This window comes from Salmo salar, chromosome 09 (assembly GCF_965601325.2).
Source record: "Salmo salar chromosome 09, fSalSal1, whole genome shotgun sequence".
NCBI classification, from domain to species: domain Eukaryota; kingdom Metazoa; phylum Chordata; class Actinopteri; order Salmoniformes; family Salmonidae; genus Salmo; species Salmo salar.
Window position 1 is genome coordinate 148,360,259 of NC_138299.1, and position 15,591 is coordinate 148,375,849.

The 15,591-nt window shown below is 41.9% G+C and overlaps 1 pseudogene; it reads right to left on the reverse strand.

Annotated features, from left to right (window-relative positions):
- Window positions 1–15,591, reverse strand: part of LOC106613148 (neutral amino acid uniporter 4-like) — a 395,913-nt pseudogene that overhangs the window by 273,062 nt on the left and 107,260 nt on the right.

Sequence of the window (15,591 nt, forward strand, 5' to 3'; positions counted from 1 at the left end):
AAGACCAATGAGCTCTCCAAACAGATCAGGGACAAAGTTGTGGTCAACTTTGAACAGATCAACTTTGAACATCCCACAGAGCACCATTATATCCATTATTAAAAAATGGAAAGAATATGGCACCACAACAAACCTGCCAAGAGAGGGCCACCCACCAAATCTCACGGACCAGGCAAGGAGGGCATTAATCAGAGAGGCAACAAAGAGACCAAAGATAACCCTGAAGGCTCCACAGCGGAGATTGGAGTATCTGTCCATAGGACCACTAAGTCGCACACTCCACAGAGCTGGGATTTACGATAGAGTGGGCAGAAAAAAGCCATTGTTTAAAGAAAAAAATAAGCAAACATGTTTGGTGTTCGCCAAAAGGCATGTGGGAGACTCCCCAAACATATGGAAAATGTACTCAGGTCAGATGAGACTAAAATTGAGCTTTTTGGCCATCAAGGAAAATGCTGTCTGGCGCAAACCCAACACCTCTCATCACCCGAGAACACCATCCCCACAGTGAAGCATGGTAATGACAGTGTCATACTGTGGGGATGTTTTTCATTGGCAGGGACTAGGAAACTGGTCAGAATTGAAGGAATGATGGATGGCGCTAAATACAGGGAAATTGTTGAGGGAAACCCGTTTCAGTTTTCCAGAGATTTGAGACTGTGACGGAGGTTCACCTTCCAGCAGGACAATAACCCTAAGCATACTGCTAAAGCAACACTTGAGCGGTTTAAGGGGAAACATGTAAATGTCTTGGAATGGCCTAGTCAAAGCCCAGACCTCAATCCAACTGAGAATCTGTGTTATGACTTAAAGATTGCTGTACACCAGCGGAACCCATCCAACTTGAAGGAGCTGGATCAGTTTTGCCTTGAAGAATGGGCAAAAATCCCAGTGGCTAGATGTGCCAAGCTAATAGAGACATACCCCAAGGGACTTGCAGCTGTAATTGCTGCAAAAGGTGGCTCTACAAAGTATTGACTTGGGGGAGAGAATAGTTATGCACGCTCAAGTTTTCAGTTTTTTTTGTCTTATTTCTTGTTTGTTTCACAATAAAAAATATTTTGCATCTTCAAAGTGGTAGGCATGTTGTGTAAATCAAATGATACAACCCCCCCCCAAAAAAACAATTTTCATTCCAGGGGTTAAGTCAACAAAATAGGAAAAATTCCAAGGGGGTGAATACTTTTGCAAGCCACTGTATACTCTCATGTGAACCATTTTAACTTTGAGCCTATTTCTTATGCTGAGGTCTATAAAGCACTAAAGGCAATATACACTAAAAAGTCTGCAGGTCCAGACAACCTGGATCCCTACCTCTTAAAGATAGCAGCTGGTATTATTACTGAATCTGTGGCTCACATTTTCAACTTGAGTCTCTTGACCAATTCCATACCCAGCATTTGGAAATCAGCTTATGTCCTCCCACTGCTAAAGGGTGGAAATCCCTCAGATGCTAATAACTATCATCCTATCTCCAAACTCCCTATCCTGGCCAAAGTCTATGAATCCCTAGTGAACTCATGGTTAAAAAACGTCTTAATTGAAAAGAACATTCTAAGCGGGGTTCAATCTGGCTTTAGATCGGGGCATAGCCACTGCAGCTATGGCAGTGGCAAATTACATCATTAATGCACTTAATAAAAAAGCAACATTGTCCTGATCTTTTTGTTGATTTACAAAGGCATTTGATTCAATTGACCATGAATTGTTGCTAGCTAGACTCCGTAACATTAGTAGCAGTGAAGGGGCAGTAAATTGGTTTAGGAACTATCTTTCTGACAGAACACAATGTGTATATGTTGACAATCACATGTCTAGCTTTCTTGAGATTAATAGAGGTGTGCCCCAGGGTTCCATTTTAGTATTGTTCTCAATTTTCAATTTGTTCTCATTTTTCATTAATGATTTGAGAAATGGGATGCAACCAGCAAAGTTACATCTATATGCAGATGATACAGTCATATATTCATGTGCTCCTTCTCTGGTTCAGGAGAGCTCCACACTGCTTTTCAGTCACTATAGGCCTCCCTTTATGGTCTCAAACTGGTCTTGAATGTACAAAAAACTTTATCAGAGCTTGCACTCAGCCAGAGAAGTTTAGCATTGTCACATCTGGTGGCTTATCCATTGAAAAAGTGTCACCCTACAAATACAGTACCTAGGTATATGGTTGGATGCAAGTTGTCCTTTGAAGTTCATATGGGTAATCTTGTGAGGAAGCTTAAATTGAAAAGGGGTTTTTATTTTCGTAATAATAAGGCTTGCTTCCCGCTTACGGCTAGAAAGAAGCTTGTTCAGGCCACTTTTCTCTCTGTAATTGATTATGGTGATTTGCTGTATATGCATGCAACCTCCTCTGTCTTACAGAGACTAGACTCTACTTATAATGCATTCTTGCGCCATAATACAAATGCCAAGTCACTCACCCACCATTGCACCTCACTTTATATGCACAGAAAGCTACATTTGTATGTGTTCATCTACAAAGTACTTTTGGGTAAACTCCCTCTTTACCTCTGTAGTCTGGTCTCCTTCACCACCAGCAGTTACCATACCTGGTCTGCTAGGTGGTTGCTACTTAAAGTCCCCAGGACATTTACAATATAAGGTAACACTGCCTTTTTGTCTTGTGCACCAGAGGCATGGAATATTCTATAACCCATGCTTCATCTAGATGCAGTGCATTCGGAAAGTATTCAGACCCCTTGACTTTTTCGACATTGTTAAGTTACAGCCTTATTCTAAAATGGATGAAATAGTTTTTTCCTCATCAATCTACACACAACACCCCATAATGACAAAGCAAAAACAGGTATCTTGAAATTTTAGCAAATGTATTAAAAATAATGAACTGAAATATCACATTTAAATAAGTATTCAGACCCTTTACTCAGTACTTTGTTGAAGCACCTTTGGCAGCGATTACAGCCTTGAGTCTTTTTGGCTTCTGCAGAGAATAATGGGAGAAACTCCCCAAATACAGTTGTATTTGCTTGTACAGTCAAACAACATTTTTTGCCTTGTCATTGTGGGGTGTTGTGTTTAGATTGATGAGGAAAAAAACGAATCTAAAAACGAATCAATTTTAGAATAAGGCTGTAACGTAACAACATTTTGAAAAAGTCAAGGGGTCCTGAATACTTTCCAAATACACTGTATATCACTTCTGGGTTGCACCACAGTTCAGCGGTTGATGCAATTTATCCAAAGATGGGGTTTAAGACAAAACAATAGAGATACTATAAGACCGAAGAATTTTCCCTCTGTCAACATAAAGTCAGCAATTCTGTTTTAGGATATATAGATATTTATAAACTTGACACCTTCAATGCAAGCTGATGGATGTTAAGCTTCATAGTTGATGCTGCATCACGTCGTACTGTATTAACAAGGTTGGAGGGGGAGGTCTGGGAACAGGGATTACATGTTGTGTTGATGTTGTGGATGAAGGACTAGTAATGCTTAGTTCACTGCATTAAGTTGTCCCTAGCTTTCACTTCTAACCTCCCTCTGGTAAAGGTTAGGGAAGGTCTACCATGGGCAGGACAGTCTGTTCAGCCAGGCCTTTTCACCCAGTCAGTTCAGAACCATGGACAGGGTTCTCACTATTCACCCAACCAGTTCAGCACCATGGACAGGGCACCTGTTAACTACAAGGTAGAGTGTGGGCAAACGGGGCAAACAGGCCTCCCCATATTGACAGTGCAGTATCCTATCCCAGCAGGCGCAGGGCCCGACTGGCCACATTGGTTGGTATGCAGCGTCTGTTGACAGACAGACAGACAGACATCTCCTGAGGATCTGTTTCTAATGCTCTCCTCCTCAGCAGTTTCCTCTTTTACGCTGTCATGCTATTTATTACTCTTCCTTCCATTGCCATGACAACCAGATGCTGCATACCAACCAATGTGGCCAGTCGGGGCCTGCTAGGATAGGATCCTGCACTGTCAATGTGGGGAGGCCTGTTTGCCCAGTTTGCCCACCAGCTCTAACTTAAATTCTTCCAGGGGGGAAACTAATGACATCTGTGTTTACTTTGAGATGAAGAGGGCAGGAGAGGAGAGAAAACTAATGACATCAGTGTTACTTTGAGATGAAGAGGGCAGGAGAGGAGAGAAAACGAATGACATCAGTGTTACTTTGAGATGAAGAGGGCAGGAGAGGAGAGAAAACTAATGACATCAGTGTTACTTTGAGATGAAGAGGGCAGGAGAGGAGAGAAAACTAATGACATCAGTGTTACTTTGAGATGAAGAGGGCAGGAGAGGAGAGAAAACTAATGACATCAGTATTACTTTGGGATGAAGAGGGCAGGAGAGGAGAGAAAACTAATGACATCAGTGTTACTTTGGGATGAAGAGGGCAGGAGAGGAGAGAAAACTAATGACATCAGTGTTACTTTGAGATGAAGAGGGCAGGAGAGGAGAGAAAACTAATGACATCAGTGTTACTTTGAGATGAAGAGGGCAGGAGAGGAGAGAAAACTAATGACATCAGTGTTACTTTGAGATGAAGAGGGCAGGAGAGGAGAGAAAACTAATGACATCAGTGTTACTTTGAGATGAAGAGGGCAGGAGAGGAGAGAACTAATGACATCAGTGTTACTTTGGGATGAAGAGGGCAGGAGAGGAGAGAAAACTAATGACATCAGTGTTACTTTGAGATGAAGAGGGCAGGAGAGGAGAGAAAACTAATGACATCAGTGTTACTTTGAGATGAAGAGGGCAGGAGAGGAGAGAAAACTAATGACATCAGTGTTACTTTGGGATGAAGAGGGCAGGAGAGGAGAGAAAACTAATGACATCAGTGTTACTTTGGGATGAAGAGGGCAGGAGAGGAGAGAAAACTAATGACATCAGTGTTACTTTGAGATGAAGAGGGGAAGAGCTACATCTGTACCTCCCTGGGGTATCCCACTAGAACACCCCATACGTACACACAGACACACACACACCATAAGTCTTTGAAGAATGCAACTCGGGCACAGTGAGGATTGACAGCACCATGACAACCAGCCATTCCGCAGTCAATCTTCTGCTCGTTCATTCATTCAACATCTGGGTGCTGCCTGCCTGCATAGGGAAAAATGTCAAGTCTTTCATGATTCATATTCATTTAGGGTGCTTAGCCAGAACGTGTTACAAACAAGAGATTCTCAGCCAAAGAGATTAATTCCAGGTCCGATCAACTGAGGCCACTCCCACTATGTAAATCACACAGAGGACACACAGACAAGCTTCTCAGAGGTTTCTCCCAGCCCAGCTACATGGATACACAGGCAGCCGTGCTACCCACAACCCCTAGAGAAATAATCTCCCTTGGGGTAGTTTGTAGCAAACTTATAAAGGCTAGGATCGTCACACTCACAGCTCTAATACACCATCACCATAGATATAGTTTAAGTACTCGCGGGTCAGACAAACAAGCAGTCAGTCATATGCACACACACACACACACACACCATTGACAGAGAGAAGGTACTCACAGGTGAGGCAGACGAGCAGGCCTCTGGGGATCATCTCACAGGGTGCCCTCCAGCTCTCCCGTAGCCTTGCTTGGACCGGGGGAATCATGATCTCCGGACAAAGAACTGGATGGCAAAGCTGACAAACACTCCAAAGGAGTACAGGATCTTCACCATCTGATTGGGCCTGCAAAGAGAGAGAACTGCTAAGTGGATTTGTAACAGAGCCTAGTGTCTTTGGAATAGAGGCCCTACCATGTTTTGACTACAGGTCCAGGTGTCTTTGGAATAGAGGCCCTACCATGTGTTGACTACAGGTCCAGGTGTCTTTGGAATAGAGGCCCTACCATGTTTTGACTACAGGGCCAGGTGTCTTTGGAATAGAGGCCCTACCATGTTTTACTACAGGCTCAGCTGTATTTAGTTTACAGGTCCAGGTGTGTTTGGAATAGAGGCCCTGCCATGTTTTCACTACAGGCTCAGCTGTATTTAATTTACAGGTCCAGGTGTGTTTGGAATAGAGGCCCTGCCATGTTTTCACTACAGGCTCAGCTGTATTTAGTCTACAGGTCCAGGTGTGTTTTGGGTTCATCCCCATGTTGCCCTACTGTACAGTAACAAGCAGAGATGTGTTTAACAACTAGGGCCAATGACAGTGTTTGGTCTAAAGTGTGTTTAACAACAGGGGCCCAATGACAGTGTTTGGTCTAAAGTGTGTTTAACAACAGGGGCCAATGACAGTGTTTGGTCTAAAGTGTGTTTAACAACAGGGGCCAATGACAGTGTTTGGTCTAAAGTGTGTTTAACAGCAGGGGCCCAATGACAGTGTTTGGTCTAAAGTGTGTTTAACAACAGGGGCCAATGACAGTGTTTGGTCTAAAGTGTGTTTAACAACAGGGCCCAATGACAGTGTTTGGTCTAAAGTGTGTTTAACAACAGGGGCCAATGACAGTGTTTGGTCTAAAGTGTGTTTAACAACAGGGCCCAATGACAGTGTTTGGTCTAAAGCACAGGAGGCTGCAGAGGTGGACGGTTCATAACAACGTCTAGAATGGGGTGAATGGAACGGTATCAAACACGTGTTGGATACCATTCCAATAATTCCATTCCAGCCATTACTATGAGCCCATCCTCCCCAATTAAGGTGTGTTTAAAAACTGTGGCCAGGGACAGTGTTGGTCGAAAGTGAGCTTAATAACAGGGGTCAGCGAAATAGTCGACTGGCCGATTGTTTGTTTGACAGAATGTTGGTCGAACAAGATTTGTTTTAGTCAATCAGCAGCATACAATATATACAGTGCATTTGGATAGTATTCAGACCCCTTCGCTTTTTACACATTGTGTTATGTTACAGACATATTCTAAAATGGATTATACAAAAAATATCCTCAATCTACACACAATACCTCATAATGACAAAGCAAAAACATTAGAATTTTTGGGACATTTATAAAAAACAAAAAACAGAAATACCTAATTTACATAAGTATTCAGACCCTTTGCTATGAGACTCGAAATTGAGCTCTGATGCATCCTGTTTCCATTGATCATCCTTGAGATGTTTCTACAACTTGAATGGAGTCCACCTGTGGTAAATTCAATTAATTGGACATGATTTGGAAGGGCACACACCTGTCTATATAAGGTCCCACAGCTGACAGTGCGTGTCAGAGCAAAAACCAAGCTATGAGGTCAAAAGAATTTAACGTAGAGCCCCGAGACAGGATTGTGTTGAAGCACACATCTGGGGGAGGGTAACCAAACGTTTGCACAGCATTAAAGGTCTAAGAACACGCCGGCCCCCATCATTCTTAAATGGAAGAAATTTCGAACCACCAAGACTCTTACTAGAGCTGGCCGCCCGGCCAAACTGAGCAATCGGGGGAGAAGAACCTTGGTCAGGGAGGAGACCAAGAACCCGATGGTCACTCTTACAGAGCTTCAGAATTCCTCTGTGGAGATGGGAGAACCTTCTAGAAGGACAACCATCTCTGTAGCACTCCACCAATCAGCTTGTTAGAATATTTACAGATAAATACACAAAGTAGGGAACTACCGATCAATGGAAATAGTTGTTTTTCTGTAATGGGGAACTGAAGATTAAATGGGTCAGGGACATGGGTTGTTTTTCAGTTCAACATCTGTTTAGAATATGTGTAGGGGTTCCAGTCCGGGACTCATAGCTACATGTGGCAATTTCTCACTGGTGCAAATTGTCTATTCATTGAGCCTGAAACGGGATACTGGGTATTTGGCCATTGGCCCAATTATATTGCAAGGAACTCTAATTGCTCAATTACAGGCTAGGCTTGGGTATAAACTATATCCTGTCTCCTTGTTCTCAGTGTTTTCTACACTGAACAGGAAATAATGAACATCTACCAGACACTTTCCAGCATAACTATGATTTGTTCTATTTGAATAAATATATTTTTCTCCCCCTGATTTGCTTTGGGGTCTGTGTTATCGAAGAATAACATCAATTGCTAACAGCCCTTTATGGTAGAGTGGCCAGACGTATGTCATTCCTCAGAAAAACCATGAGAAACAAGATTGTCTGGTCTGATGAAACCAAGATTGAACTCTTTGGCCTGAATGCCAAGCGTCACGTCTGGAACAAACCTGGCACCATCCCTACGGTGAAGCATGGTGGTGGCAGCATCATGCTGTGGGGATGTTTTTCTGTGGCAGGGACTGGGAGACTAGTCAGGATCAAGGGAAAAATGAACGGATCAAAGTACAGAGAGATATCCTTGATGAAAACCTGCTCCAGAGTGCGCAGGACCTCAGACTGGGGTGAAGGGTCACTTTCCAACAGGACAACGATACTCAGCACACAGCAAAGACGATGCAGGAGTGGCTTCGGGACAAGTCTCTGAACGTCCTTGAGTGGCTCAGCCAGAGCTCAGACTTGAACACCATCAAACATCTCTGGAGAGACCTGAAAATAGCTGTGCAGCGACACTCCCCATCCAACCTGACAGAGCTTGAGAGGATCTGCAGAGAATAATGGGAGAAACTCCCCAAATACAGGTGTGCCAAGCTTGTAGCGTTATACCAAAGAAAACTTGAGGGTGTAATCGCTGACAAAGGTGCTTCAACAAAATACTGAGTAAAGGGTCTGAATACTTATGTAAATGTGATATATTTTGTTGTTTTTTGCTTTGCTTTATGAGATATTGTGTGTAAATTGATGAGGGAAAAAAACAACTATTTAATACATTCATAACGAATGCATTAACAGACATTAACGTAACCAAACAAACATTGTAGATTAGAAATGATAGGAATTAACAGTAAATGTACTACTGGTGATATATGTAATGGGGAATTGATAGACACTAACAATCAAACAATCAATCAAACAATTCACACAATGAAGTCATGAAACAATGTATGTGCACAAATAGGCGGGAGAGAGCACATTCTGGAGAGAGACATGCATTGTGCAGCCACACTCCCCTTCTTCTTGGACTGTACCATCCCCGCGGCATCCACAATGGATTAGTCTCGGCCTCTGCAACGGATTAGTTAACTGAGATGGGCGCAAATAAGACGGGCGCGAATAAGATGTGTGTGTGTATATATACTGTATGTGTATCTATGTATGTGTATCTATGTATATATATATATATATATATATATATGTATATATATGTATATATATATATATATATATATATATGTATATATATATATATATATATATATATATATATATATATATATATATATATATATATATATATATATACACACACACACACACATATACACACACACACACACAGTGCATTCAGAAAGTGTTCAGACCACTTGACTTTTTCCAAATTGTTTACGTTACAGCCTTATTCTAAAATGATACGTGTTGTCTGGTCTTTAGCATCCCAACGCAGGTAGCGTAGCGGGCAATGCACTCCTAACCTCCAGCGTGACCAGCGAGTACATAAAACATCTTCCATTGAGGCCGCAAAGGCATCGGTTTCCTCCTTAACTAGCTTTAATAGCAAGCAGTTAAAAAAATAATTATTATAAAATAAAAATGGGGAAAATGTACATTCTGTCTTAATAAAACAAAACTTCCCACCACCAAGCTAGGGTGGCTAATGCTACTCCTGTACGTTGCGTACAACTTTCAGCCAATCAGGTTGCACCAGTCTGTTGTTACCCATCTGACCGCTGTACACAACACGTACAGTAGTAGCATTAGCTACCCTAGCATGGTGGTGGAAAATTGTTATTAAGACGCATACAAAACAATGCGTGAGGAGAAATGGAGGGAAATGTCCCGACTTGGCGATGGCTCATCATCATCGTTCATTTATAACCTCAGTGATCGTCACACTACCTCCAGGAGAAAAGTGTACTGAAGTTTCCCAGCTGTTCTTGACTAGGGAAGCAGAGCCCACTGTATTCTGTTCCTACTGTACTCCACAGCCTGCCAGGAAGAGTCAGAGTTTGGCAGTGCCACTGCAGGATATAGGCTAGAGAGTTTTGTTGTCTGTCAATGACGCTATAATATTGTATTTCAGGACTACACCTTGTTAATATATTTAGATGATATGTTATTCATATGCGTATAATTTGTTCATGGCTTAAAACCTCTTACAGCCCTTTAGGGATAGGGGGCAGTATTGACAATTTCGGAAAAAATATGTGCCCATATTAAACTGCCTCCTACTCAAACTCAGAAGCTAGGATATCCATATTATTAGTAGATTTGGATAGAAAACACTCTAAAACTGTTTGAATGATGTCTGTGAGTATAACAGAACTCATATGGCAAGCAAAAACCTGAGAGGAATCCTACCAGGAAGTGGAAATCTGGATGCATGGGCTCTCTTCAAGTCATTTCCTATTGAACACACAGTGATGTAGTAATAATAAGGCTTCCACTAGATGTCAACAGTCTTTAGAAAGTTGTTTGAGGCGTCTACGATGAACAGAGACCGAATGAGAAGGCTGGGAAGTTGGTCACCCAGGGAAGGACATCACTTCATTGGCGCGCATTCACGAGAGAGGTAACTCTGTTCCAAAACGTTTTTCAAGACACAGGAACCGTCCGGTTGAAATATTACTGAATCTTCACGTTCTAAAGGCCCTAAAGATTGATGTTTTACAACGTTTGACATGTTTGAACGAACGTAAATACAACTTTTTTAAACTTTTCGTCATGACATTGTCCACGCGCTTCCTACATTTGGAGTAGCTGAACTGAACGCGTGAACAACAAGGAGTTATTTGGACATAAATGATGGAGTTTATCGAACAAAACAACATTTATTGTGGACCTGGGATTCCTGGAAGTGCCTTCTGATGAAGATCATCAAAGGTAAGGGAATATTTCTAATGCAATTTATGATTTTAGATGACTCCAAAATGGCGGCTATCTGTATTGCCTAGTGTATTTTTCTGAGCTCAGTACTCAGATTATTGCAAAGAGTGCTTTCCTCGTGAAGCTTTTTTGAAATCTGTCACAGCGTTAGCATAAAGGAGATGTTCATCTATAATTCTTTGAATGACAGTTTAATATTTTTGTAAATTGTGGTGCTGATCACCGGCAGTATTTGAGGGAAAATATTTTCTGAACGTCATGCGCCAATGTAAAATGCTGTTTTTATATATAAATATGAACTTTATCGAACAACAAAATACATGTATTGTGTAACATGATGTCCTAGGAGTGTCATCTGATGAAGATCGTCAAAGGTTAGTGCTTCATTTAGCTGTGTTTTGGGTATTTGTGATGCATGTAGTTGCTTTGAAAATGGCTGTGTGGTTATTTATGTCGATGTACTCTCCTAACATAATCTAATGTTTTGCTTTCGCTGTAAAGCCTTTTTGAAATCGGACAACGTGGTTCGATTCAGGAGAAGTGTATCTATAAAATGGTGTAAAATAGTCCTATGTTTGAGAAATATAAATTATTAGATTTGTGGATTTGAATATGGCGCTCTGATTTTTCACTGGCTATTGTCAAACTCAATCCGTGTCGTAACAGGTATTAATGCAGACCTTTTTTAAAGTGCTGCTATTCATTTATTTTACAGGAGTTGTGAGTGTTCGGTTGGCGTTTTGTTTGTGATTTAAAATGCAAACTGATGCCAGAATATCAAACCCTTGTGAGTGCCTTTGCAAGTATTCAGTCCCATCACACAAACGTGTCACACAAACACCAGACCTGGGTTCAAATATCTCATTTACTTTCAAATACATTCATACAAGTAATTGTTCAGATAGTTGAATATTTTTATGTAATTTGGAATACACTTGGAAAGTATTTTAAATACTCAAATGCACTCCCATACATTTAACCCGGGTATTTGAAATAAGTATTTGAAAATCCTGTCAAATACAATTTGTCAGAATATTTGGTTTATACAAATAATCATTCAAATACTGAAATAAAAGTACTTGTTTTCAGCTGCCTATTAGAAAATACTCAAATACACAGAAAAAGTATTTTAAATACCAGATACTCTAATACACATGTATTTGAACCCATGTGTGACGCACGCGCACACACACACACACACACACACACACACACACACACACACACACACACACACACACACACACACACACACACACAGGGAAACATACAATGTGGGGTGCAGGTGCCTCTTGATATCTGGTGGCGTGGGCCCGGTTGTGAGGCAAGGCGGGGTTAAAGTGTTTGGATTGGATGATTTCCTGGCCTGTTTATGGCTGGTAGTAACCTGGGAGATTTAGCGTTCGGTGTCAGAAGAGCTGGGGTTGCCTGAGGTGGCCAGAACCCATAATCTCCTGCTTCACTCACAGGAAACCACAGAGTGGACCCATGGTTAATCACACCACACAAAGCTTTATTCCTCTGGGGTGGTGTGTGTGTGTGTGTGTGTGTGTGTGTGTGTGTGTGTGTGTGTGTGTGTGTGTGTGTGTAAGAGACACTGGCCTCATCTCAGCAGCCTGCCTGTATATCCACCACACTTGCTTCCAATACACCTATGACACGCCTCTTGCAACACACTTTCTCCTCCTTTACACCAGACAATGTCACTGACCTTTGTTGTTAAACACACTTTACACCAAACACTGTCACTGACCCTTGTTGTTAAACACACTTTACACCAAACACTGTCACTGACCCTTGTGGTTAAACACACTTTACACCAAACACTGTCACTGACCCTTGTTGTTAAACACACTTTACACCAAACACTGTCACTGACCCTTGTGGTTAAACACACTTTACACCAAACACTGTCACTGACCCTTGTGGTTAAACACACTGAGACCAAACATGGTCAGTGACCCATGTTGTTAAACACACTTTAGACCAAAACAGGGCTGTCCCCGACAAAGAAAAAGCATTGGTCGACCAAAAGTTGTCTGTTCCTTTGACCAATCAATTGGTAGAAATGTTTAAACATATTTTCTATATATAGTCACACCCTATGTGTTTTAATAAAATCTACTATATATACACATTGAGCTTGTCTGATGCTTTAATAAGCACACTGTTGATTACATGAGACAGAAATGACTCAAGAGAGAACCAGACATCAAGATAACCACAAGAAAAAACCTTAACCTGCTCCTCACCTGAATTTACTCACCTGAATTTGCTGGTAGTAGGCTACACGAGGAGTCGGCAAACTTTCTCATGTGGAATGCGAATTTATCTTACCATTTCTACCGATCTGAGTGCCAGTTGTAGTTTTCATATGCACATTTTTGTGGAACAGTTCAATTTCTAATAACGTCGTCATATCTCAAAATAATTTATGGGGTTAATCAAAATTCTATCCAAATCTAAATTAAATTGATACAAACCTAAAAAGTAACTTCTATTGCCATTGCCAACTATGTAAAAATAGCCTACATAAAGCCAACAAATAAAAACATTGCAGCCTGCAGGTAGAAAATATCCTGATAAAAATAAATATCCTATAAATCCCATTGGCTACACATGGCCTCTCTGCAATAACTTGAAACATTATTTCAACTATCAACTACCAGGCCTGAAGCTGGTGCTTGCAAACATACAACAATCTATAAAATATTCTGGGCCCTCAGAGTTTCCCTGCCAGTGAGCTCTGGACAGACACAGCTGTAGGCTATTTGTGCAAGGGGTAATAAGTAATCAGGAAGCCTATTTTATGATGTTTCCACTTGATCAGAGCATGACATTTTCCCCTTTCACGCTGAGTGGTTATCAAAAGAAAGAGAGCTGGAAAGATGTTTTAAATGCATGTCATTCTCAACGGCTATAAAAATAGACTTAGGTTTGCTTGCTGTTTATATGCCTAAATTTGTACGCACACCTACTTCTATGCGTAATCAGGTGCCCGTCCTTACTCAACATTGACAGTAGCACTCCAAACAGAAGACAATGACTAAATTGACAAAACTCGTAAATGGAATGAAATCAACCAAAACTTGTTTCTCACAAGTGTAGCACAGGTTGTGCGTCTGCACAGTAAAAGACTGGAATAATATTATATTGAATGCATTAACATACCTTAACGTAACCAAAAACATTGTAGATAAGAAAGTCTAGAAATTAACAGTAAATGTACTACTAGTGATATATGTAATGGGAAATGAAATACACTAACACTCAAACACAAACAATTCACACAATGAAGTCATGAAACAATGAATGTGCACAAATCAAATCAAAGTTTATTTGTCACGTGCGCTGAATACAACAGGTTTAGACCTTACAGTGAAATGCTTACTTACAGGCTCTAACCAATAGTGCGGAAAAAAAGGTATGTATGTGTGTGTGTAGGTAAGTAAAGAAATAAAACAAAAGTAAAAAGACATTTGAAAATAACAGTAGCAAGGCTACATACAGACAGCGGTTAGTCAGGCTGATTGAGGTAGTATGTACATGAATGTATAGTTAAAGTGACTATGCATATATGATAAAACAGAGAGTAGCAGCAGCGTAAGAGGGGTTGGGGGGGGGGCACACAATGCAAATTGTCTGGGTAACCATTTGGTTACCTGTTCAGGAGTCTTATGGCTTGGGGGTAAAAACTGTTGAGAAGCCTTTTTGTCCTAGACTTGGCACTCTGGTACCGCTTGCCATGCGGTAGTAGAGAGAACAGTCTATGACTGGGGTGGCTGGGGTCTTTGACAATTTTTATGGCCTTTCTCTGACACTGCCTGGTGTAGAGGTCCAGGATGGCAGGCAGCTTTGCCCCAGTGATGTACTGGGCCGCATGCACTACCCTCTGAAGTGCCTTGCGGTCAGAGGCCGAGCAATTTCCTTACCAGGCAGTGATGCAACCGGTCAGGATGCTCTCGATGTTGCAGCTGTAGAACCTTTTGAGGATCTCAGGACTCATGCCAAATCTTTTTAGCTTCCTGAGGGGGAATAGGCTTTGTCGTGCCCTCTTCACGACTGTCTTGGTGTGTTTGGACCATTCTAGTTTGTTGTTGATGTGGACACCAAGGAACTTGAAGCTCTCAACCTGCTCCACTATAGCCCCGTTGATGAGAATGGGGGCGTGCTCGGTGCTCCTTTTCCTGTAGTCCACAATCATCTCCTTAGTCTTGGTCACGTTGAGGGATAGGTTGTTATTCTGGCACCACCCGAGCCAGGTCTCTGACCTCCTCCCTATAGGCTGTCTCGTCGTTGTCGGTGATCAGGCCTACCACTGTTGTGTCATCTGCAAACTTAATGATGGTGTTGGAGTTGTGCCTGGCCATGCAGTCGTGGGTGAACAGGGAGTACAGGAGGGGACTGAGCATGCACCCCTGCGGAGCTCCAGTGTTGAGGATCAGCGTCGCAGATGTGTTGCTACCTACCCTTGCCACCGGTGGGTGGCCCGTCAGGAAGTCCAGGATCCAGTTGCAGAGGGAGGTGTTTAGTCCCAGGTTCCTTAGCTTAGTGATGAGCTTTGAGGCCATTATGGTGTTGAACGCTGCGCTGTAGTCAATGAATAGCATTCTCACATAGGTGTTCCATTTGTCCAGGTGGGAAAGGGCAGTGTGGAGTGCAATAGAGATTGCATCATCTGGGCGGTATGCAAATTGGAGTGGGTCTAGGGTTTCTGGGATAATGCTGTTGATGTGAGCCATTACCAGCCTTTCAAAGCACTTCATGGCTACGGACATGAGTGCTATGGGTC